The sequence below is a fragment of the Podarcis bocagei genome (assembly GCF_964188305.1).
Source record: "Podarcis bocagei genome assembly, chromosome: W".
Lineage (NCBI taxonomy): Eukaryota > Metazoa > Chordata > Lepidosauria > Squamata > Lacertidae > Podarcis > Podarcis bocagei.
Window position 1 is genome coordinate 8,309,951 of NC_138131.1, and position 24,637 is coordinate 8,334,587.

Genomic DNA, 24,637 nt, shown 5'->3' on the forward strand with positions numbered 1-24,637 from the left:
ATAACAATCGTTCAATTTCTTTCAAGGAAATATGCACACCTGCTACTCTCTGACTAAATGAAACAGTTCTTTAGCATGCTCTTTTTGGGACTTTGTAAGCTCCTCCCCCCCCACATACTCACAGTGTAGCGCGCTGAGACTTTTCCAGTCGAGTGAAGTATGAGGCTGCGTAAAGGGATCTGGCACGTCGAGGGTCACCAGATGTTGGGTTGAAATGAACGACAGACGAGTAGGTAGGTGTCATACGGGAGGCGTCTCTCGAGCAAGCCTTGGAGACTCCCTTTTATTGGATATTTTACAGCGTTTGCCACGTGTGTGCTTGTTGCTGATTGGTTAACATAAGTACAAAGCAAGGGTTCCATATAAGACATTAATTATTGCATATAAGACATTAATCATAGACAGGTTAAAGGTTGGGAAAAGGAACGCGGAGTTTACACAGGCATGGTTTCGGACTGCCCGTACCAGAGTGGTACGAAAAGGAATGTACAAGGAGGGGTAAGTACAGATTGATATGGTGTGAACTCAAGGTGAACAGAACGTACCAGGGTGATGAGGGAATGTCTTAGCATCAGCACGGTTTGTGCAGCATGAGCAGAACAAAGCTTAGAAGCAAGACTTCCCATCATGCCACAGTTATGTGCAGAAGCAATGCTTCCCATCATGCCATGGTCATGTGCAAAAGCAATGCTTTCCTTCAACACCCGTTTTGGGTGGCATGGCTACCTTAATTATGGGAAAATAAAGACGCATAGGAGTTTTTCAAATCATATAATAAGAAATGCTATATATAAGGTATGGGGAAAATACAAAAGATATTTGGAACAGAAAACCCCAAGATGGAACTCTCCACTAGAAGCAATCGCTGTTAAAAAAAAGCAACAACATCAAAGAGAACTGGATAACGTATAACACAATATTAAGGGGGGAGGAGGAGGGTCAACTAATATTGATAAGTTATGAAAAAATAAAAGATCACTTTTCTACTTGGCTAGATTACTTCCAGGTGAATGAAGTGTTCAGACAGGATAAGCAGATAGGTTTTGAAAAGGAGCCTTCAAGATTTGAAAGAGAACTACTGAATAGTAAAACCAAAATAATCGCAAAAATGTATAGACTTCTTTTAGACTACGAAGTAATGGATGAGGAGGTTAAGGCTTCAATGATAAAGTGGGCCCAAGATGTGGGCCGTCCAATTATGCTAAAAGATGGGGGAAACTGATGGAATGTAAATTTGAAATTTACAGCCAGCTATAATATAAGAGAGAACATGATGAAAATGGCTCATAGGTGGTACCTCACTCCTTCCAGATGATCAAGAATGTATAAAAAATTGGCGAATGCTTGTTGGAGATGTGGAGGAAATAACGGTGACATGAACCACATGTGGTGGACGTGTGAAAAGATTAAGATTTTTTTTTGGGGGGGAATATACGATGAATTAAAAAAGATGATGGGGATAACTTTTACAGAAAAAACGCAGGCATTTCTATGAAGTATTTTAGATAAAGAGATCCCAAAAAAATCTAAAAGAGGTATTCTTGTATGCAACCACAGCAGCTCGTATACTTGTGGCCAAGGGATGGAAAGATCACGAGGCTCCAAAAATAACGGATTGGCAAATCAAATTACAGGAATTGGTGGAGACGGCTCAATTGACTAGCAAACTCAGAGGAATCTCAAAGCAAAAATTTGCAGGAAAATGGGATGGTTATACAAGATATGTTCAAAAATACAATAATAGTTTTGACTCCGTGCTAGCATTCGAGTGATAAAGGAACTAAAAGGAGGTGGACAACAATTAAGGATTTATTATGTTTTCAGAATGTAAGAATTGTAAGAATGGAAACAGAGCCAGAGCCACAGCCACAGCCTAAGTCTGAAAGAGTCCTTGATAGAGTGCCAGAGCCAGAGCGAGACCCTGAATCAGTGCCATAACCAAGCTCTCATTCAGAACCAGAGCCTGAAAAAGAGCCACAACCCAAACCAGAGCAACAGCCACAGCCTAGAGCCACAGCCTGAGTCTGCAACAGTACTTGATACAGTGCCGGAGCCTGAAACAGAGACACAGCTTCAAACAGAGCCTGAGCCTGAAACAGAGGCAGAGCCACAGCCACAGCCTGAGTCTGAAACAGTCCTTGATAGAGTGCCAGAGCCAGAGCCAGAGCGAAACCCTGAATCAGAGTCAGAGGGAGAACATGAATCAGAGCCAGAGCCAGAGCCAGAGCTGAATGAAAGCCAGAGCCAGAAATAGGGCTTGATACAGGGCCAGAGCGCAAAACATAGCTGCAGCCACAGCCTAGAGCCACAGCCTGAGTCTGCAACAGTACTTGATACAGTGCCGGAGCTGGAACCAGAGCCAGAGCCACAGCCAGAGCCAGAACAAAACCCTAATTCAGAACCAGAGCCTGAAAGAGAGCCAGAGCCAGAAACAGTGCTTGATAGAGTGCCAGAGCCTGAAACAGAGGCAGAGGCAGATACAGGGCTTGAAACAGCGCCAGAGCCTGAAACAGAGAAACAGCGTGAAACAGAGACAAAGGCTGAGACACAGGCCGAGCCTGAAATAGAGCTAGAATAAGTGCTAGAGCCAAAGACTGAGACAAAGCCTAATAAAGAGCAGAAGCCTGAGCCTGAGCCTGAAACAGTGCTTGATACAGTGCCAGAGCCTGAAACAGAACCAGAGCCACAGCTACAGCCATAGTGCCACAGCCTGAGTCTGCAACAGTGTTTGATACAGCGCCGGAGCCTGAAACAGAGACACAGCCTGAAACAGAACCTGAGCCTGGTTATTAGCATGGCAATTAAAGAAGAGAGAGGCAGAAAGGCTTATAAATAGAGTTAAGTGCAAAGGCAAAATAATAAACAACCCTAAAGAAATAGAGAAACGATTTCTCGAATTCTTTAGAGAAATCTATAAGGAAGGAAATGAAACAAGAGAAGAAGTTAAAGAACATTTAGAACAGAACTGTCTTCCGAAACTTACTAAAGAACAAAAAGAACTGTTGAATGCCCCTATTACATCGTACGAAATTCAAAGAGCAATTAAGGAAGCAAAGATAGGAAAGGCACCAGGGCCAGACGGCCTACCGGCAATATATTATAAAAAAATGGAGGACTTACTGTCTGACCCATTAAGAAGTATCATGAACAACATCTTAAAAGATGGAACCATGCCGGATTCTTGGAAAGACAGCCTTGTTGCATTAATTCCAAAACAGGGAACGCACAATCTACTTATTAACAACTATAGGCCTATCACACTTCTAAAGAACGATTATAAATTATATGCAAATATTTTAGCCAAAAGATCAAAAAAAGGCTTCCAGATGATGATACACAATGACCAAGCTGGCTTTTTGCCCGGGAGGCAAATTTATAGCAACACTAGAAACATTATAAACTTATTAGCGTATTTAGACTTAAGAATAGAAAAGAAGGCAGTCTTAATGGCTATAGATGCAGAAAAAGCTTTCGACAGGGTATCCTGGAAATTTATGAAAGGTCTATTACACCATATGGATTTTGGTATACAGTATATAAAAGGGATTGAAGCAATATAATCAAAACAAAAAGCTAAAATCATAATGAAATCAGTAAAGGGGTCAGACAAGGTCACCCACTATCCCCCTTAATTTTCATATTAACATTGGAAGTTTTATGTAAACAAATTAGGGAAGAAAAATAAAATAAAATAAAATAAAATAAAATAAAATAAAATAAAATAAAATAAAATAAAATAACAATAACAATAACAATAACAATAACAATAATAATAATAATAATAATAATAATAATAATAATAATAATAATAATAATAATAATAATAATAATAATAATAATAATAATAATTTATCTATACCCCGCCCATCTGGCTGGGCTTCCCCAGCCCCTCTGGGCGGCTTCCAAAAGAATATTAAAATAATACAATAAATCAAACATTAAAAGCTTCCCGAAACAGGGCTGCCTTCAGATGTCTTCTAAAAGCCTGGTAGTTGTTGTTCTCTTTGACATCTGGTGGGAGGGCCTTCCACAGGGCGGGCGCCACTACCGAGAAGGCCCTCTGCCTGGTTCCCTGTAACTTGGCTTCTCGCAGTGAGGGAACCGCCAGAAGGCCCTCGGTGCTGGACCTCAGTGTCCGGGTAGAACGATGGGGGTGGAGACGCTCCTTCAGATATACTGGACCAAGGCCGTTTAGGGCTTTAAAGGTCAGCACCAACACTTTGAATTGTGCTCGGAAACGTACTGGGAGCCAATGTAGGTCTTTCAAGACCGGTGTTATGTGGTCTCTGCGGCCGCTCCCAGTCACCAGTCTAGCTGCCGCGTTCTGGATGAGTTGTAGTTTCCGGGTCACCTTCAAAGGTAGCCCCACATAGAGCGCATTGCAGTAATCCAAGCGGGAGATAACCAGAGCATGCACCACTCTGGCAAGGCAGTCCGCAGGCAGATAGGGTCTCAGCCTGCGTACCAGATGGAGCTGGTAAACAGCTGCCCTGGATACAGATTTGACCTGTGCCTCCATGGACAGCTGTGAGTCCAAAATGTCTCCCAGGCTGCACACCTGGTCCTTCAGGGGCACAGTTACCCCATTCAGGACCAGGGAATCCTCCACACCTGCCCGCCTCCTGTCCCCCCAAAACAGTACATCTGTCTTGTCAGGATTCAAACTCAATCTGTTAGCCGCCATCCAACCTCCAACCGCCTCCAGGCACTCACACAGGACCTTCACTGCCTTCACTGGTTCTGATTTGAAAGAGAGGTAGAGCTGGGTATCATCCGCATACTGATGAACACCCAGCCCAAATCCCCTGATGATCTCTCCCAGCGGCTTCATGTAGATGTTGAAAAGCATGGGGGAGAGGACAGAACCCTGAGGCACCCCACAAGTGAGGGCCCAGCGGTCTGAACACTCATCCCCCACCACCACTTTCTGAACACGGCCCAGGAGGAAGGAGCGGGACCACTGTATAACAGTGCCCCCAGCTCCCAGCCCCTCAAGACGGTCCAGTAGGATGTTATGGTCGATGGTATCAAACGCCGCTGAGAGATCCAGCAGAACTAGGAAACAGCTCTCACCTTTGTCCCTAGTCCGCCGGAGATCATCAACCAGTGCGACCAAGGCAGTTTCAGTCCCATGATGAGGCCTGAATCCCGACTGGAAGGGATCCAAATGGTCCGCTTCTTCCAGGCGTGCCTGGAGTTGTTCAGCAACCACTCACTCAATCACCTTGCCCAAGAATGGAAGATTTGAGACTGGGCGATAGTTGGCTATCGTGGCCGCATCTAAAGATGGTTTTTTAAGAAGCGGTTTAATAACTGCCTCTTTCAGCGAGTCTGGGAAGGCTCCCTCACGGAGGGAAGCATTCACCACCCCATGAAGCCCATCGCCCAGTCCTTCCCGGCTAGCTTTTATAAGCCAGGATGGGCAAGGATCAAGGAGACAAGTGGTTGGTTTCACTCGTCCAAGCAGCCTGTCCACATCCTCGGGGGTAACAGATTGGAATTGATCCCACACAACTTGACTAGACAGGATTCTAGCACTCTCCCGCCCCGGCCCTGCTCCCACGGTGGAGTCTAACTCTTATCGAATCTGAGCGACTTTATCTGCAAAAAACTTTGCAAAGTCATTGCAGGAGATCATGTTGGCCCTACTGGGCCCTGATGGAGCAGGTGGTTCCGCTAAATTGCGTACCACCTGAAAGAGTCTCCTGCTGCTGTTTTCCGCAGATGCAATAGAGGCGGTGAAGAAAGTCTTCTTTGCCGTCGCTATCGCCACTTGGTACTCTCGACATTGAGCTCTAACCCGTGTCCGGTCAGATTCAGAATGGGTTATCCGCCACCGGCGCTCTAGCCGTCTCAACGATTGTTTCATTGCCCTCAGATCCGTGGAAAACCACGGGGCTGTCCGGGCTCCATACAATCGGAGAGGGCGCTTTGGAGCCAAACAGTCAATAGCCCTGGTTAACTCCACATTACAGCGGGCCACCAGGGAATCAGCTGAAAGGCCATCAACATGAGATAAAACATCCCCTACCGCTCTCTGGAAACCATTTGGATCCATTAAGTGGCGGGGGCGGACCATCCGAATCGGTCCCACCTCCCTGCAGAGGGGAAGGGTCGCGGAGAAGTCCAGTTGCACCAGGAAGTGATCTGACCATGGCACTTCTTTGGTTTCGCTTTTACTTAATGTCAGATCACCAACATCCATAGAGGTGTAGTTGTAATTGCAGAGTCCTTTGCACAACGGAATGATGAGCAGTACGTGCCACATGCTTAAAGTTGCTTTATTTTCAGTTCAAAGTGGAGAAATTACAAACATGCATCTTGCCTCTGCGGGAGCAGAGAAGCAACCGTCCTTCTCCTCGGAATAACGAACACCGAGAGAGACAGTGAAAAACAGGAAACCAGTGTACGTCACATCCAGCTTCCCATTCCCGTGGGAAAACCCAACAGTGCTCTGACTGTGGAATGTAAACATTGTCTTGTGACAAGCACTTCGCTGCACAGTGAAGAGAGCAGAAACCAACATCCTCCCCCTTTCTGTGAACATCACTGGGCAGCGTGTTCGTACAATATCAGTACAAACCCAACTTCTGTACATAGGTACAGTGTTGATCCCTTGATACAATCTTGGACAATACATCAGCAGGAATTTCTTTACCTGGCATATAGGACACCGTTACGAGTCCCTTCTGAATATGTTCCCTAGCATGTTGCACCTTCAATTGCAAGTGCTTCGTGCTTTGCTTACAACCTTCCGAATTCAGCAAAGCCAAACATGCTTTGTTGTCCTGGTAAACCTGGATTGGACATTTGACAGGAATTTTCATGTCTTTGCACAATTGTAACAACCATTCACAATCCTTAAGTGAATAAGACAGTGCATTCAGTTCAACTTCACAAGTACTTAAGCTAATTGTTGTTTGCTTCTTGCATGACCAATCAAATAGACCCTGATTGTACATGTAGCAAACTCCAGACGTACTTTTCCTGTCTGTGGTGTCACTTCCAAAACTTGCATCTGCAAAAATCTCAAGACCACCAGACTTCTGATTGTTAAATCTCAGTCTGTAATGCATAGTGCCTTTCAAATAGCGTGCTATGCGTTTCAGAGCTTTCCAATCCTTAACAGTAGGATTGTTAACTTGTCTGCTTAGCAAATTACAGCTAACAGCAATATCAGGTCTTGAACATCTGGCAATGAAGTTTAGCTTGCCTAGCACACTTCTGTACAGTGTAGTGTCAGAAAATGCTTCTTCAGTGTCTTCTACCTGATAACCTGTTGTCATCGGTGTGTCTACAGGGTTAGCATCCATCAGGTTTAGTTTGCTTAACACATCAGCAATTTTCCGTGACTGGTGTACTAGAATGTTTCCACTTTGATCTTTCTCTATTTCCAGAGATAGGTAGTTGTTTACCTCACCAAGATCTTTCATGTCAAAGTGCTCTTTCAGTTGAGCTAGGGCGTTATTATACATTGTGACATCTTTCCAAAAGAATAAAATATCATCAACATAAAACAAACAATACAGCTTCTTTTGCCCCTCCTCTTTGACAAATACACATGGATCAGCTTTCCCTTGCTGAAAACCTAGAGAAAACAATGCTTCAGTGAGTTTTGTGTGCCAACACCGTGCACTTTGTTTGAGACCATAAAGGGACTTCTTTAGAGCACAAACAAATCCCTGTTTTACCTGTACGCCATCAGGTGGAAGCATATAAAGTGATTCACCTAGAGATCCGTACAAAAACGCTGTATTCACGTGATAGTGACTAATGTGTAGATTTTCCTCTGCAGCTAGCTTGAGCATAAGCCTAATGCTCTCATATCTCACAGTGGGTGAGTAGGTCTCGTGATAGTCTTCACCTGGTACCTGTGCAAAACCTCTGGCTACCAATCTGGCTTTGTGTCTGACTATCTTGCCATTTTGATCAGTCTTCGCTTTGAAGACCCATTTGCTTCCAAGCAGTTTCATTCCTGGAACTACTGGAACTAGCTCCCAAGTTTTGTTCCTTTCTAAGGAATCAAGCTCAGCCTTCATGGCATTTAACCATGGCTCAGCTTCCTTAGAATCCAAATCCTGGATTTCTTTGAAACTTGAAGGTTCAAATACCTTCTTGGAGCTTTTAACAGCTGCTACTGCTGTCTTAGCAAATTCATCAGCAAATCTCTTTGGAGGTCTGCCTTTTGTGGCTCTTTGTGACCTGCGAATCAGCTTTTGGTCTTCAACACTCTCCTCTTCCTTCTTAGGAGAAAAGTGACCTATTGTGAACAATGGTTCTTCCAATTCCTGATCAGAGCTTTCAGAGGGTCGCATAGAGGCTTTCGCACTCTTGAAATCCTCTGAATCATCCGATTCAGTTTCAGACTCAGAATCAGAACCTTCATCAGTGGGTGTGGGTTGTTGTTGTTTATCCTCAGTCTCATCACTGTCATCAGGATAACATTGGAAAATTCCCACATTCTCCCCCCACTTGGCATTGTACTCAACACTTCTTGTGAGCTTAATTGTCTTAGAGTCAGTCATCATTATTCTGTAAGAACCTTTCTGATAACCTAGAAAAATACCATGCAATCCACGTTTGCCTAACTTGGAGCTTTGTGGTGAATGAATCCACATGTCAGAACCAAAAATTTTCATGTGTTTGATGTACGGTTTCTTGCCAAACATCTTCTCATAGGGGGTACAACCAATCGCTGAAGATAACCTGCGATTGTAACTGTAAATAAAACATGAGAGAGATTCGGCCCAATAACTCTCTGGAAGATTGGCATCATGCAGCAAGGTTTTTAACCCTTGAAGCAATGTTTGATTTGCCCTTTCGCAAAGCCCATTCTGCCATGGCGAGCGAGGACTGGACAAATCGTGTTGAATTCCTTTCTCAGTCAGAAAAGCTTCAAACTGCTGAGAAGTGAATTCTCCCCCGCGATCTGTGAAAAGAATTTTTATCTTCTTACCATGCACATTTTCCAACCAAGCACAGAATTCCTTGAACCTTGGAAAAGCCTCTGATTTCTGCTTGAGATTATACACATAAATATACCTGGAAAATGCATCAATGAGAACCATGAAGAACCTATTTCCACCCAAAGAGGGCGATAGTGGACCAACTAAATCAGCATGAACAACCTGGTATGGTTCCGTAGCTTGCCTACTAGACACCTTACCTTTTGCAGCCATTTTCACCTTGTTTGCTGCGCATGCTTTGCACTTCATGTGGTACCTGCAGGGTTTAATAGTCATACCTTCAACCAAGGCAGGCATTTTAGATACTGCCTCAAAATGCAAATGACCAAATTTCCTGTGAAAATCATGAATACATCCTGCATGCAAACTTTTGTTAGAACCTGCAATGCAACAAGTATCATTCTGCACAACATCATCATAATACAAAACAAACAAACGATCAACACATTCAGCATGCAATACATAATCGTCTTTCTTTGTGATGGTGCATTTCTTGTTCTTGAAGGAAACGTCAATGTTCCGTTCATTCAGCTGCATCACACTTAGAAGATTGTGTGTGGCATCCGGAACATAAAGTACATCCTGTATCGATAAGTCCAAACTGTGAAGAACAACAGTTCCGTAGCCTTGACTGGGGATCGTGTGGTCATCCGCCTGGTGAATCGCACCTTCCTGCGGTGTAAAAGACACGAACAGTCGCTTATCGTTGCACATGTGGTGGGTAGCTGCTGAATCAACAACGAAGAAAGATCTAGACGTCTTCTGGACCTTTGCGACGTTTGGAGTGAAGCGTGAGACCATTGCCTTGTGCTGCGTTGTCCTGGACACCGGACCTTTGCCTTTGCTTTGGCCTTTTCCACGCGATGAGCTTCCGCTGCGCTGCTCTGTCTTGGCCTTGGGATATCTGCATTCCCTCTTCATATGGCCTAGATGTCCACACGAGTAGCATTTCTCTGCCTTCAAAGCTTTGGCGCCCTCTGGTGGTTCCACTGCACTCTGGGATGACGTCTGTGAAGACTCCCCCATACCCATGCAGCTAGCACCCCGGTGATCTGCTTCATTCTGGATCACGGCAGTAACATAGGCTACTGTGAGCTGAGCAGTTGGTTGAACAGCAATCTGAGTGGCAACGGACTCCCAACTTGGACCCAAAGAATGTAGTATCATGAAGGAATACACAGCCTCTGGAAAGTTGAGTCCTCTCTGTTGCAACTCGTGTCTCAGATTCTGCATCTCAGATGTTTACGCACATCTCCACCTTCAGCAAGAGCCATGCCATGCAGCTTGGCATAATAGTACATTGAGGAACCAGCTTCTGTCCTCAAGTGAGCCTCTCTTAAAGTGTTCCAAATTTCTCTGGCTGTGGTCTTGCCACGCAACAGACAGAGCTCTTCTGGGGATACTATCAATGTAAGCGTTCCCCGTGCTTTGGAATCCTTAGTAGCCCATTCAGCTGTAATTGGAGCTGGGGGGTTGTCTGTAATAACATTAAACAGACCTTCTTTCCGCAGAACAGCCTCTGCATAAAGTACCCACTCCGTATAATTTTTCTTATTGAGCTTAGGAATCCCAAAAGCATCAACCAGCTTTGCTTCAGCCATCATTGCTGCTTTAATCAAGCTGCGTCACAGTACAGCTGCTTCCAAAAGCACTTGTAAAAAGCACTTTCGCTTTCTCAGCCTCCAAGCCTGTGAGCTTGTGCCTTTGCCTGTATCGCGGCAAAACGGCTTTAAAAGTACAAAGTCCAGCCATAAAGCCATAAATTAGAAGCTGGCAGGCTGCCCGGAGCATGAGCACATACCTTCATCAATCAAACTTGACGCGCAGAGCAGATAACGCGATCCGTTTCTCTGTTCCTCTGCCGGCATTCCGACTCGGCTTCTGGAGTCTTCATTCTTCAGTTTGATTTATGTCTTTCTGGGCCCGGAACCAAAATGTTGTAATTGCAGAGTCCTTTGCACAACGGAATGATGAGCAGTACGTGCCACATGCTTAAAGTTGCTTTATTTTCAGTTCAAAGTGGAGAAATTACAAACATGCATCTTGCCTCTGCGGGAGCAGAGAAGCAACCGTCCTTCTCCTCGGAATAACGAACACCGAGAGAGACAGTGAAAAACAGGAAACCAGTGTACGTCACATCCAGCTTCCCATTCCCGTGGGAAAACCCAACAGTGCTCTGACTGTGGAATGTAAACATTGTCTTGTGACAAGCACTTCGCTGCACAGTGAAGAGAGCAGAAACCAACAGTGAACACCAGGTCTAAGGCATGCCCGTGGCTATGAGTTGGGCCAGACTTATTCAGGGACAGCCCCATGGAGGCCATGCTTTCCACGAAGTCCCGAGCGGCCCCTTGTAAGGTCGTGTCGGCATGGATGTTAAAATCCCCTACGACAACCAAACTAGGTGTCTCCACGAGGACATCTGCCACGACCTGAAGCAGCTCGGGCAGGGAATCCTTGGTGCAGCGAGGAGGTCGGTACACCAATAGGAATCCTGTACTGCCCCTATTGCCCAACTTCCAGAACATGCACTCAGAGAACTGGGTCTTTCCAATAGGACACCCGGTGCAAACTAATGACTTCCTAAAAATCACTGCAATCCCCCCTCCCCGCCCACAAGGCCTGGGTTGCTGTGCGTAAGAGAAACCTGGTGGACATGCAGCGGCAAGGACAGGCCCATCCGCTTCATCCAACCAGGTCTCTGTCACACATGCCAGGTCCAAGCCTCCATCCACAATCAGGTCGTGGATGGCAGTGGTTTTATTCATCATTGACCTGGTATTGCACAGCAACACTTTCAGGTCATGTGGGTTTCCCTTGTTGATTCCAGTATCCTTCCGGTCAGGACCAGACCTGGAGGCAGGGATAGTCCTCAGACAACGACTAAGCCTGCTTCCTCGGTAATGACATGGTCTTGTCTTAGCGTAACTCCTCCTCCTACCCATGATCACTGAGATCGGTTCTCCGAGTGCATCCCCCCCTGTGGAACCTGCCCCAGCCATTTTGCTTGCTGAGACCCACTCCCAGGCAGCCACAGCCTGAGTCTGCAACAGTACTTGATACAGTGCCGGAGCTGGAACCAGAGCCAGAGCCACAGCCAGAGCCAGAACAAAACCCTAATTCAGAACCAGAGCCTGAAAGAGAGCCAGACCCTGAAACATAGCTGGGTCAGAGGCAGAGGAAGAACCATCATGAGACCCTGAATCAGAGTCAGAACCAGATCTTCATTCAGAACCAGACCCTGAAAGAGAGCCAGAGCCACAGACAGAGCCACAGACGGAGCCTAGAGCCACAGCCGAGATCCACAGCCTGAGTCTGAAATAGTGCTTGATAGAGTGCTGGATCCTGCAACAGAGACACTGTCTGAAACTGAGCCTGACGCTTAAACGTAGCCAGGGGCAGAGGGAGAGGCAGAGCCTGATACGTAGCCAGGGGCAGAGGGAGAGGCAGAGCCTGATACAGTGCTTGATACAGCATAGGAGCCTGAAGCAGAGACACAGCCAGATCCAGAGACACAGCCAGAGCCAGAACAAATCCCTAATTCAGAACCAGAGCCTGAAAGAGAGCCAGAGCCAGAAACAGTGCTTGATAGAGTGCCAGAGCCTGAAACAGAGGCAGAGGCAGATACAGGGCTTGAAACAGCGCCAGAGCCTGAAACAGAGAAACAGCGTGAAACAGAGACAAAGGCTGAGACACAGGCCGAGCCTGAAATAGAGCTAGAATAAGTGCTAGAGCCAAAGACTGAGACAAAGCCTAATAAAGAGCAGAAGCCTGAGCCTGAGCCTGAAACAGTGCTTGATACAGTGCCAGAGCCTGAAACAGAACCAGAGCCACAGCTACAGCCATAGTGCCACAGCCTGAGTCTGCAACAGTGTTTGATACAGTAGGATGTTATGGTCGATGGTATCAAACGCTGCTGAGAGATCCAGCAGAACTAGGAAACAGCTCTCACCTTTGTCCCTAGTCCGCCGGAGATCATCAACCAGTGCGACCAAGGCAGTTTCAGTCCCATGATGAGGCCTGAATCCCGACTGGAAGGGATCCAAATGGTCCGCTTCTTCCAGGCGTGCCTGGAGTTGTTCAGCAACCACTCACTCAATCACCTTGCCCAAGAATGGAAGATTTGAGACTGGGCGATAGTTGGCTATCGTGGCCGCATCTAAAGATGGTTTTTTAAGAAGCGGTTTAATAACTGCCTCTTTCAGCGAGTCTGGGAAGGCTCCCTCACGGAGGGAAGCATTCACCACCCCATGAAGCCCATCGCCCAGTCCTTCCCGGCTAGCTTTTATAAGCCAGGATGGGCAAGGATCAAGGAGACAAGTGGTTGGTTTCACTCGTCCAAGCAGCCTGTCCACATCCTCGGGGGTAACAGATTGGAATTGATCCCACACAACTTGACTAGACAGGATTCTAGCACTCTCCCACCCCGGCCCTGCTCCCACGGTGGAGTCTAACTCTTATCGAATCTGAGCGACTTTATCTGCAAAAAACTTTGCAAAGTCATTGCAGGAGATCATGTTGGCCCTACTGGGCCCTGATGGAGCAGGTGGTTCCGCTAAATTGCGTACCACCTGAAAGAGTCTCCTGCTGCTGTTTTCCGCAGATGCAATAGAGGCGGTGAAGAAAGTCTTCTTTGCCGTCGCTATCGCCACTTGGTACTCTCGACATTGAGCTCTAACCCGTGTCCGGTCAGATTCAGAATGGGTTATCCGCCACCGGCGCTCTAGCCGTCTCAACGATTGTTTCATTGCCCTCAGATCCGTGGAAAACCACGGGGCTGTCCGGGCTCCATACAATCGGAGAGGGCGCTTTGGAGCCAAACAGTCAATAGCCCTGGTTAACTCCACATTACAGCGGGCCACCAGGGAATCAGCTGAAAGGCCATCAACATGAGATAAAACATCCCCTACCGCTCTCTGGAAACCATTTGGATCCATTAAGTGGCGGGGGCGGACCATCCGAATCGGTCCCACCTCCCTGCAGAGGGGAAGGGTCGCGGAGAAGTCCAGTTGCACCAGGAAGTGATCTGACCATGGCACTTCTTTGGTTTCGCTTTTACTTAATGTCAGATCACCAACATCCATAGAGGTGTAGTTGTAATTGCAGAGTCCTTTGCACAACGGAATGATGAGCAGTACGTGCCACATGCTTAAAGTTGCTTTATTTTCAGTTCAAAGTGGAGAAATTACAAACATGCATCTTGCCTCTGCGGGAGCAGAGAAGCAACCGTCCTTCTCCTCGGAATAACGAACACCGAGAGAGACAGTGAAAAACAGGAAACCAGTGTACGTCACATCCAGCTTCCCATTCCCGTGGGAAAACCCAACAGTGCTCTGACTGTGGAATGTAAACATTGTCTTGTGACAAGCACTTCGCTGCACAGTGAAGAGAGCAGAAACCAACATCCTCCCCCTTTCTGTGAACATCACTGGGCAGCGTGTTCGTACAATATCAGTACAAACCCAACTTCTGTACATAGGTACAGTGTTGATCCCTTGATACAATCTTGGACAATACATCAGCAGGAATTTCTTTACCTGGCATATAGGACACCGTTACGAGTCCCTTCTGAATATGTTCCCTAGCATGTTGCACCTTCAATTGCAAGTGCTTCGTGCTTTGCTTACAACCTTCCGAATTCAGCAAAGCCAAACATGCTTTGTTGTCCTGGTAAACCTGGATTGGACATTTGACAGGAATTTTCATGTCTTTGCACAATTGTAACAACCATTCACAATCCTTAAGTGAATAAGACAGTGCATTCAGTTCAACTTCACAAGTACTTAAGCTAATTGTTGTTTGCTTCTTGCATGACCAATCAAATAGACCCTGATTGTACATGTAGCAAACTCCAGACGTACTTTTCCTGTCTGTGGTGTCACTTCCAAAACTTGCATCTGCAAAAATCTCAAGACCACCAGACTTCTGATTGTTAAATCTCAGTCTGTAATGCATAGTGCCTTTCAAATAGCGTGCTATGCGTTTCAGAGCTTTCCAATCCTTAACAGTAGGATTGTTAACTTGTCTGCTTAGCAAATTACAGCTAACAGCAATATCAGGTCTTGAACATCTGGCAATGAAGTTTAGCTTGCCTAGCACACTTCTGTACAGTGTAGTGTCAGAAAATGCTTCTTCAGTGTCTTCTACCTGATAACCTGTTGTCATCGGTGTGTCTACAGGGTTAGCATCCATCAGGTTTAGTTTGCTTAACACATCAGCAATTTTCCGTGACTGGTGTACTAGAATGTTTCCACTTTGATCTTTCTCTATTTCCAGAGATAGGTAGTTGTTTACCTCACCAAGATCTTTCATGTCAAAGTGCTCTTTCAGTTGAGCTAGGGCGTTATTATACATTGTGACATCTTTCCAAAAGAATAAAATATCATCAACATAAAACAAACAATACAGCTTCTTTTGCCCCTCCTCTTTGACAAATACACATGGATCAGCTTTCCCTTGCTGAAAACCTAGAGAAAACAATGCTTCAGTGAGTTTTGTGTGCCAACACCGTGCACTTTGTTTGAGACCATAAAGGGACTTCTTTAGAGCACAAACAAATCCCTGTTTTACCTGTACGCCATCAGGTGGAAGCATATAAAGTGATTCACCTAGAGATCCGTACAAAAACGCTGTATTCACGTGATAGTGACTAATGTGTAGATTTTCCTCTGCAGCTAGCTTGAGCATAAGCCTAATGCTCTCATATCTCACAGTGGGTGAGTAGGTCTCGTGATAGTCTTCACCTGGTACCTGTGCAAAACCTCTGGCTACCAATCTGGCTTTGTGTCTGACTATCTTGCCATTTTGATCAGTCTTCGCTTTGAAGACCCATTTGCTTCCAAGCAGTTTCATTCCTGGAACTACTGGAACTAGCTCCCAAGTTTTGTTCCTTTCTAAGGAATCAAGCTCAGCCTTCATGGCATTTAACCATGGCTCAGCTTCCTTAGAATCCAAATCCTGGATTTCTTTGAAACTTGAAGGTTCAAATACCTTCTTGGAGCTTTTAACAGCTGCTACTGCTGTCTTAGCAAATTCATCAGCAAATCTCTTTGGAGGTCTGCCTTTTGTGGCTCTTTGTGACCTGCGAATCAGCTTTTGGTCTTCAACACTCTCCTCTTCCTTCTTAGGAGAAAAGTGACCTATTGTGAACAATGGTTCTTCCAATTCCTGATCAGAGCTTTCAGAGGGTCGCATAGAGGCTTTCGCACTCTTGAAATCCTCTGAATCATCCGATTCAGTTTCAGACTCAGAATCAGAACCTTCATCAGTGGGTGTGGGTTGTTGTTGTTTATCCTCAGTCTCATCACTGTCATCAGGATAACATTGGAAAATTCCCACATTCTCCCCCCACTTGGCATTGTACTCAACACTTCTTGTGAGCTTAATTGTCTTAGAGTCAGTCATCATTATTCTGTAAGAACCTTTCTGATAACCTAGAAAAATACCATGCAATCCACGTTTGCCTAACTTGGAGCTTTGTGGTGAATGAATCCACATGTCAGAACCAAAAATTTTCATGTGTTTGATGTACGGTTTCTTGCCAAACATCTTCTCATAGGGGGTACAACCAATCGCTGAAGATAACCTGCGATTGTAACTGTAAATAAAACATGAGAGAGATTCGGCCCAATAACTCTCTGGAAGATTGGCATCATGCAGCAAGGTTTTTAACCCTTGAAGCAATGTTTGATTTGCCCTTTCGCAAAGCCCATTCTGCCATGGCGAGCGAGGACTGGACAAATCGTGTTGAATTCCTTTCTCAGTCAGAAAAGCTTCAAACTGCTGAGAAGTGAATTCTCCCCCGCGATCTGTGAAAAGAATTTTTATCTTCTTACCATGCACATTTTCCAACCAAGCACAGAATTCCTTGAACCTTGGAAAAGCCTCTGATTTCTGCTTGAGATTATACACATAAATATACCTGGAAAATGCATCAATGAGAACCATGAAGAACCTATTTCCACCCAAAGAGGGCGATAGTGGACCAACTAAATCAGCATGAACAACCTGGTATGGTTCCGTAGCTTGCCTACTAGACACCTTACCTTTTGCAGCCATTTTCACCTTGTTTGCTGCGCATGCTTTGCACTTCATGTGGTACCTGCAGGGTTTAATAGTCATACCTTCAACCAAGGCAGGCATTTTAGATACTGCCTCAAAATGCAAATGACCAAATTTCCTGTGAAAATCATGAATACATCCTGCATGCAAACTTTTGTTAGAACCTGCAATGCAACAAGTATCATTCTGCACAACATCATCATAATACAAAACAAACAAACGATCAACACATTCAGCATGCAATACATAATCGTCTTTCTTTGTGATGGTGCATTTCTTGTTCTTGAAGGAAACGTCAATGTTCCGTTCATTCAGCTGCATCACACTTAGAAGATTGTGTGTGGCATCCGGAACATAAAGTACATCCTGTATCGATAAGTCCAAACTGTGAAGAACAACAGTTCCGTAGCCTTGACTGGGGATCGTGTGGTCATCCGCCTGGTGAATCGCACCTTCCTGCGGTGTAAAAGACACGAACAGTCGCTTATCGTTGCACATGTGGTGGGTAGCTGCTGAATCAACAACGAAGAAAGATCTAGACGTCTTCTGGACCTTTGCGACGTTTGGAGTGAAGCGTGAGACCATTGCCTTGTGCTGCGTTGTCCTGGACACCGGACCTTTGCCTTTGCTTTGGCCTTTTCCACGCGATGAGCTTCCGCTGCGCTGCTCTGTCTTGGCCTTGGGATATCTGCATTCCCTCTTCATATGGCCTAGATGTCCACACGAGTAGCATTTCTCTGCCTTCAAAGCTTTGGCGCCCTCTGGTGGTTCCACTGCACTCTGGGATGACGTCTGTGAAGACTCCCCCATACCCATGCAGCTAGCACCCCGGCGATCTGCTTCATTCTGGATCACGGCAGTAACATAGGCTACTGTGAGCTGAGCAGTTGGTTGAACAGCAATCTGAGTGGCAACGGACTCCCAACTTGGACCCAAAGAATGTAGTATCATGAAGGAATACACAGCCTCTGGAAAGTTGAGTCCTCTCTGTTGCAACTCGTGTCTCAGATTCTGCATCTCAGATGTTTACGCACATCTCCACCTTCAGCAAGAGCCATGCCATGCAGCTTGGCATAATAGTACATTGAGGAACCAGCTTCTGTCCTCAAGTGAGCCTCTCTTAAAGTGTTCCAAATTTCTCTGGCTGTGGTCTTGCCACGCAACAGACAGAGCTCTTCTGGGGATACTATCAATGTAAGCGTTCCCCGTGCTTTGGAATCCTTAGTAGCCCATTCAGCTGTAATTGGAGCTGGGGGGTTGTCTGTAATAACATTAAACAGACCTTCTTTCCGCAGAACAGCCTCTGCATAAAGTACCCACTCCGTATAATTTTTCTTATTGAGCTTAGGAATCCCAAAAGCATCAACCAGCTTTGCTTCAGCCATCATTGCTGCTTTAATCAAGCTGCGTCACAGTACAGCTGCTTCCAAAAGCACTTGTAAAAAGCACTTTCGCTTTCTCAGCCTCCAAGCCTGTGAGCTTGTGCCTTTGCCTGTATCGCGGCAAAACGGCTTTAAAAGTACAAAGTCCAGCCATAAAGCCATAAATTAGAAGCTGGCAGGCTGCCCGGAGCATGAGCACATACCTTCATCAATCAAACTTGACGCGCAGAGCAGATAACGCGATCCGTTTCTCTGTTCCTCTGCCGGCATTCCGACTCGGCTTCTGGAGTCTTCATTCTTCAGTTTGATTTATGTCTTTCTGGGCCCGGAACCAAAATGTTGTAATTGCAGAGTCCTTTGCACAACGGAATGATGAGCAGTACGTGCCACATGCTTAAAGTTGCTTTATTTTCAGTTCAAAGTGGAGAAATTACAAACATGCATCTTGCCTCTGCGGGAGCAGAGAAGCAACCGTCCTTCTCCTCGGAATAACGAACACCGAGAGAGACAGTGAAAAACAGGAAACCAGTGTACGTCACATCCAGCTTCCCATTCCCGTGGGAAAACCCAACAGTGCTCTGACTGTGGAATGTAAACATTGTCTTGTGACAAGCACTTCGCTGCACAGTGAAGAGAGCAGAAACCAACAGTGAACACCAGGTCTAAGGCATGCCCGTGGCTATGAGTTGGGCCAGACTTATTCAGGGACAGCCCCATGGAGGCCATGCTTTCCACGAAGTCCCGAGCGGCCCCTTGTAAGGTCGTGTCGGCATGGATGTTAAAATCCCCTACGACAACCAAACTAGGTGTCTCCACGAGGACATCTGCCACGACCTGAAGCAGCTCGGGCAGGGAATCCTTGGTGCAGCGAGGAGGTCGGTACACCAATAGGAATCCTGTACTGCCCCTATTGCCCAACTTCCAGAACATGCACTCAGAGAACTGGGTCTTTCCAATAGGACACCCGGTGCAAACTAATGACTTCCTAAAAATCACTGCAATCCCCCCTCCCCGCCCACAAGGCCTGGGTTGCTGTGCGTAAGAGAAACCTGGTGGACATGCAGCGGCAAGGACAGGCCCATCCGCTTCATCCAACCAGGTCTCTGTCACACATGCCAGGTCCAAGCCTCCATCCACAATCAGGTCGTGGATGGCAGTGGTTTTATTCATCATTGACCTGGTATTGCACAGCAACACTTTCAGGTCATGTGGGTTTCCCTTGTTGATTCCAGTATCCTTCCGGTCAGGACCAGACCTGGAGGCAGGGATAGTCCTCAGACAACGACTAAGCCTGCTTCCTCGGTAATGACATGGTCTTGTCTTAGCGTAACTCCTCCTCCTACCCATGATCACTGAGATCGGTTCTCCGAGTGCATCCCCCCCTGTGGAACCTGCCCCAGCCATTTTGCTTGCTGAGACCCACTCCCAGGCAGCCACAGCCTGAGTCTGCAACAGTACTTGATACAGTGCCGGAGCTGGAACCAGAGCCAGAGCCACAGCCAGAGCCAGAACAAAACCCTAATTCAGAACCAGAGCCTGAAAGAGAGCCAGACCCTGAAACATAGCTGGGTCAGAGGCAGAGGAAGAACCATCATGAGACCCTGAATCAGAGTCAGAACCAGATCTTCATTCAGAACCAGACCCTGAAAGAGAGCCAGAGCCACAGACAGAGCCACAGACGGAGCCTAGAGCCACAGCCGAGATCCACAGCCTGAGTCTGAAATAGTGCTTGATAGAGTGCTGGATCCTGCAACAGAGACACTGTCTGAAACTGAGCCTGACGCTTAAACGTAGCCAGGGGCAGAGGGAGAGGCAGAGCCTGATACGTAGCCAGGGGCAGAGGGAGAGGCAGAGCCTGATACAGTGCTTGATACAGCATAGGAGCCTGAAGCAGAGACACAGCCAGATCCAGAGACACAGCCAGAGCCAGAACAAATCCCTAATTCAGAACCAGAGCCTGAAAGAGAGCCAGAGCCAGAAACAGTGCTTGATAGAGTGCCAGAGCCTGAAACAGAGGCAGAGGCAGATACAGGGCTTGAAACAGCGCCAGAGCCTGAAACAGAGAAACAGCGTGAAACAGAGACAAAGGCTGAGACACAGGCCGAGCCTGAAATAGAGCTAGAATAAGTGCTAGAGCCAAAGACTGAGACAAAGCCTAATAAAGAGCAGAAGCCTGAGCCTGAGCCTGAAACAGTGCTTGATACAGTGCCAGAGCCTGAAACAGAACCAGAGCCACAGCTACAGCCATAGTGCCACAGCCTGAGTCTGCAACAGTGTTTGATACAGTAGGATGTTATGGTCGATGGTATCAAACGCCGCTGAGAGATCCAGCAGAACTAGGAAACAGCTCTCACCTTTGTCCCTAGTCTGCCGGAGATCATCAACCAGTGCGACCAAGGCAGTTTCAGTCCCATGATGAGGCCTGAATCCCGACTGGAAGGGATCCAAATGGTCCGCTTCTTCCAGGCGTGCCTGGAGTTGTTCAGCAACCACTCACTCAATCACCTTGCCCAAGAATGGAAGATTTGAGACTGGGCGATAGTTGGCTATCGTGGCCGCATCTAAAGATGGTTTTTTAAGAAGCGGTTTAATAACTGCCTCTTTCAGCGAGTCTGGGAAGGCTCCCTCACGGAGGGAAGCATTCACCACCCCATGAAGCCCATCGCCCAGTCCTTCCCGGCTAGCTTTTATAAGCCAGGATGGGCAAGGATCAAGGAGACAAGTGGTTGGTTTCACTCGTCCAAGCAGCCTGTCCACATCCTCGGGGGTAACAGATTGGAATTGATCCCACACAACTTGACTAGACAGGACTCTAGCACTCTCCCGCCCCGGCCCTGCTCCCACGGTGGAGTCTACCTCTTATCGAATCTGAGCGACTTTATCTGCAAAAAACTTTGCAAAGTCATTGCAGGAGATCATGTTGGCCCTACTGGGCCCTGATGGAGCAGGTGGTTCCGCTAAATTGCGTACCACCTGAAAGAGTCTCCTGCTGCTGTTTTCCGCAGATGCAATAGAGGCGGTGAAGAAAGTCTTCTTTGCCGTCGCTATCGCCACTTGGTACTCTCGACATTGAGCTCTAACCCGTGTCCGGTCAGATTCAGAATGGGTTATCCGCCACCGGCGCTCTAGCCGTCTCAACGATTGTTTCATTGCCCTCAGATCCGTGGAAAACCACGGGGCTGTCCGGGCTCCATACAATCGGAGAGGGCGCTTTGGAGCCAAACAGTCAATAGCCCTGGTTAACTCCACATTACAGCGGGCCACCAGGGAATCAGCTGAAAGGCCATCAACATGAGATAAAACATCCCCTACCGCTCTCTGGAAACCATTTGGATCCATTAAGTGGCGGGGGCGGACCATCTGAATCGGTCCCACCTCCCTGCAGAGGGGAAGGGTCGCGGAGAAGTCCAGTTGCACCAGGAAGTGATCTGACCATGGCACTTCTTTGGTTTCGCTTTTACTTAATGTCAGATCACCAACATCCATAGAGGTGTAGTTGTAATTGCAGAGTCCTTTGCACAACGGAATGATGAGCAGTACGTGCCACATGCTTAAAGTTGCTTTATTTTCAGTTCAAAGTGGAGAAATTACAAACATGCATCTTGCCTCTGCGGGAGCAGAGAAGCAACCGTCCTTCTCCTCGGAATAACGAACACCGAGAGAGACAGTGAAAAACAGGAAACCAGTGTACGTCACATCCAGCTTCCCATTCCCGTGGGAAAACCCAACAGTGCTCTGACTGTGGAATGTAAACATTGTCTTGTGACAAGCACTTCGCTGCACAGTGAAGAGAGCAGAAACCAACATCCTCCCCCTTTCTGTGAACATCACTGGGCAGCGTGTTCGTACAATATCAGTACAAACCCAACTTCTGTACATAGGTACAGTGTTGATCCCTTGATACAATCTTGGACAATACATCAGCAGGAATTTCTTTACCTGGCATATAGGACACCGTTACGAGTCCCTTCTGAATATGTTCCCTAGCATGTTGCACCTTCAATTGCAAGTGCTTCGTGCTTTGCTTACAACCTTCCGAATTCAGCAAAGCCAAACATGCTTTGTTGTCCTGGTAAACCTGGATTGGACATTTGACAGGAATTTTCATGTCTTTGCACAATTGTAACAACCATTCACAATCCTTAAGTGAATAAGACAGTGCATTCAGTTCAACTTCACAAGTACTTAAGCTAATTGTTGTTTGCTTCTTGCATGACCAATCAAATAGACCCTGATTGTACATGTAGCAAACTCCAGACGTACTTTTCCTGTCTGTGGTGTCACTTCCAAAACTTGCATCTGCAAAAATCTCAAGACCACCAGACTTCTGATTGTTAAATCTCAGTCTGTAATGCATAGTGCCTTTCAAATAGCGTGCTATGCGTTTCAGAGCTTTCCAATCCTTAACAGTAGGATTGTTAACTTGTCTGCTTAGCAAATTACAGCTAACAGCAATATCAGGTCTTGAACATCTGGCAATGAAGTTTAGCTTGCCTAGCACACTTCTGTACAGTGTAGTGTCAGAAAATGCTTCTTCAGTGTCTTCTACCTGATAACCTGTTGTCATCGGTGTGTCTACAGGGTTAGCATCCATCAGGTTTAGTTTGCTTAACACATCAGCAATTTTCCGTGACTGGTGTACTAGAATGTTTCCACTTTGATCTTTCTCTATTTCCAGAGATAGGTAGTTGTTTACCTCACCAAGATCTTTCATGTCAAAGTGCTCTTTCAGTTGAGCTAGGGCGTTATTATACATTGTGACATCTTTCCAAAAGAATAAAATATCATCAACATAAAACAAACAATACAGCTTCTTTTGCCCCTCCTCTTTGACAAATACACATGGATCAGCTTTCCCTTGCTGAAAACCTAGAGAAAACAATGCTTCAGTGAGTTTTGTGTGCCAACACCGTGCACTTTGTTTGAGACCATAAAGGGACTTCTTTAGAGCACAAACAAATCCCTGTTTTACCTGTACGCCATCAGGTGGAAGCATATAAAGTGATTCACCTAGAGATCCGTACAAAAACGCTGTATTCACGTGATAGTGACTAATGTGTAGATTTTCCTCTGCAGCTAGCTTGAGCATAAGCCTAATGCTCTCATATCTCACAGTGGGTGAGTAGGTCTCGTGATAGTCTTCACCTGGTACCTGTGCAAAACCTCTGGCTACCAATCTGGCTTTGTGTCTGACTATCTTGCCATTTTGATCAGTCTTCGCTTTGAAGACCCATTTGCTTCCAAGCAGTTTCATTCCTGGAACTACTGGAACTAGCTCCCAAGTTTTGTTCCTTTCTAAGGAATCAAGCTCAGCCTTCATGGCATTTAACCATGGCTCAGCTTCCTTAGAATCCAAATCCTGGATTTCTTTGAAACTTGAAGGTTCAAATACCTTCTTGGAGCTTTTAACAGCTGCTACTGCTGTCTTAGCAAATTCATCAGCAAATCTCTTTGGAGGTCTGCCTTTTGTGGCTCTTTGTGACCTGCGAATCAGCTTTTGGTCTTCAACACTCTCCTCTTCCTTCTTAGGAGAAAAGTGACCTATTGTGAACAATGGTTCTTCCAATTCCTGATCAGAGCTTTCAGAGGGTCGCATAGAGGCTTTCGCACTCTTGAAATCCTCTGAATCATCCGATTCAGTTTCAGACTCAGAATCAGAACCTTCATCAGTGGGTGTGGGTTGTTGTTGTTTATCCTCAGTCTCATCACTGTCATCAGGATAACATTGGAAAATTCCCACATTCTCCCCCCACTTGGCATTGTACTCAACACTTCTTGTGAGCTTAATTGTCTTAGAGTCAGTCATCATTATTCTGTAAGAACCTTTCTGATAACCTAGAAAAATACCATGCAATCCACGTTTGCCTAACTTGGAGCTTTGTGGTGAATGAATCCACATGTCAGAACCAAAAATTTTCATGTGTTTGATGTACGGTTTCTTGCCAAACATCTTCTCATAGGGGGTACAACCAATCGCTGAAGATAACCTGCGATTGTAACTGTAAATAAAACATGAGAGAGATTCGGCCCAATAACTCTCTGGAAGATTGGCATCATGCAGCAAGGTTTTTAACCCTTGAAGCAATGTTTGATTTGCCCTTTCGCAAAGCCCATTCTGCCATGGCGAGCGAGGACTGGACAAATCGTGTTGAATTCCTTTCTCAGTCAGAAAAGCTTCAAACTGCTGAGAAGTGAATTCTCCCCCGCGATCTGTGAAAAGAATTTTTA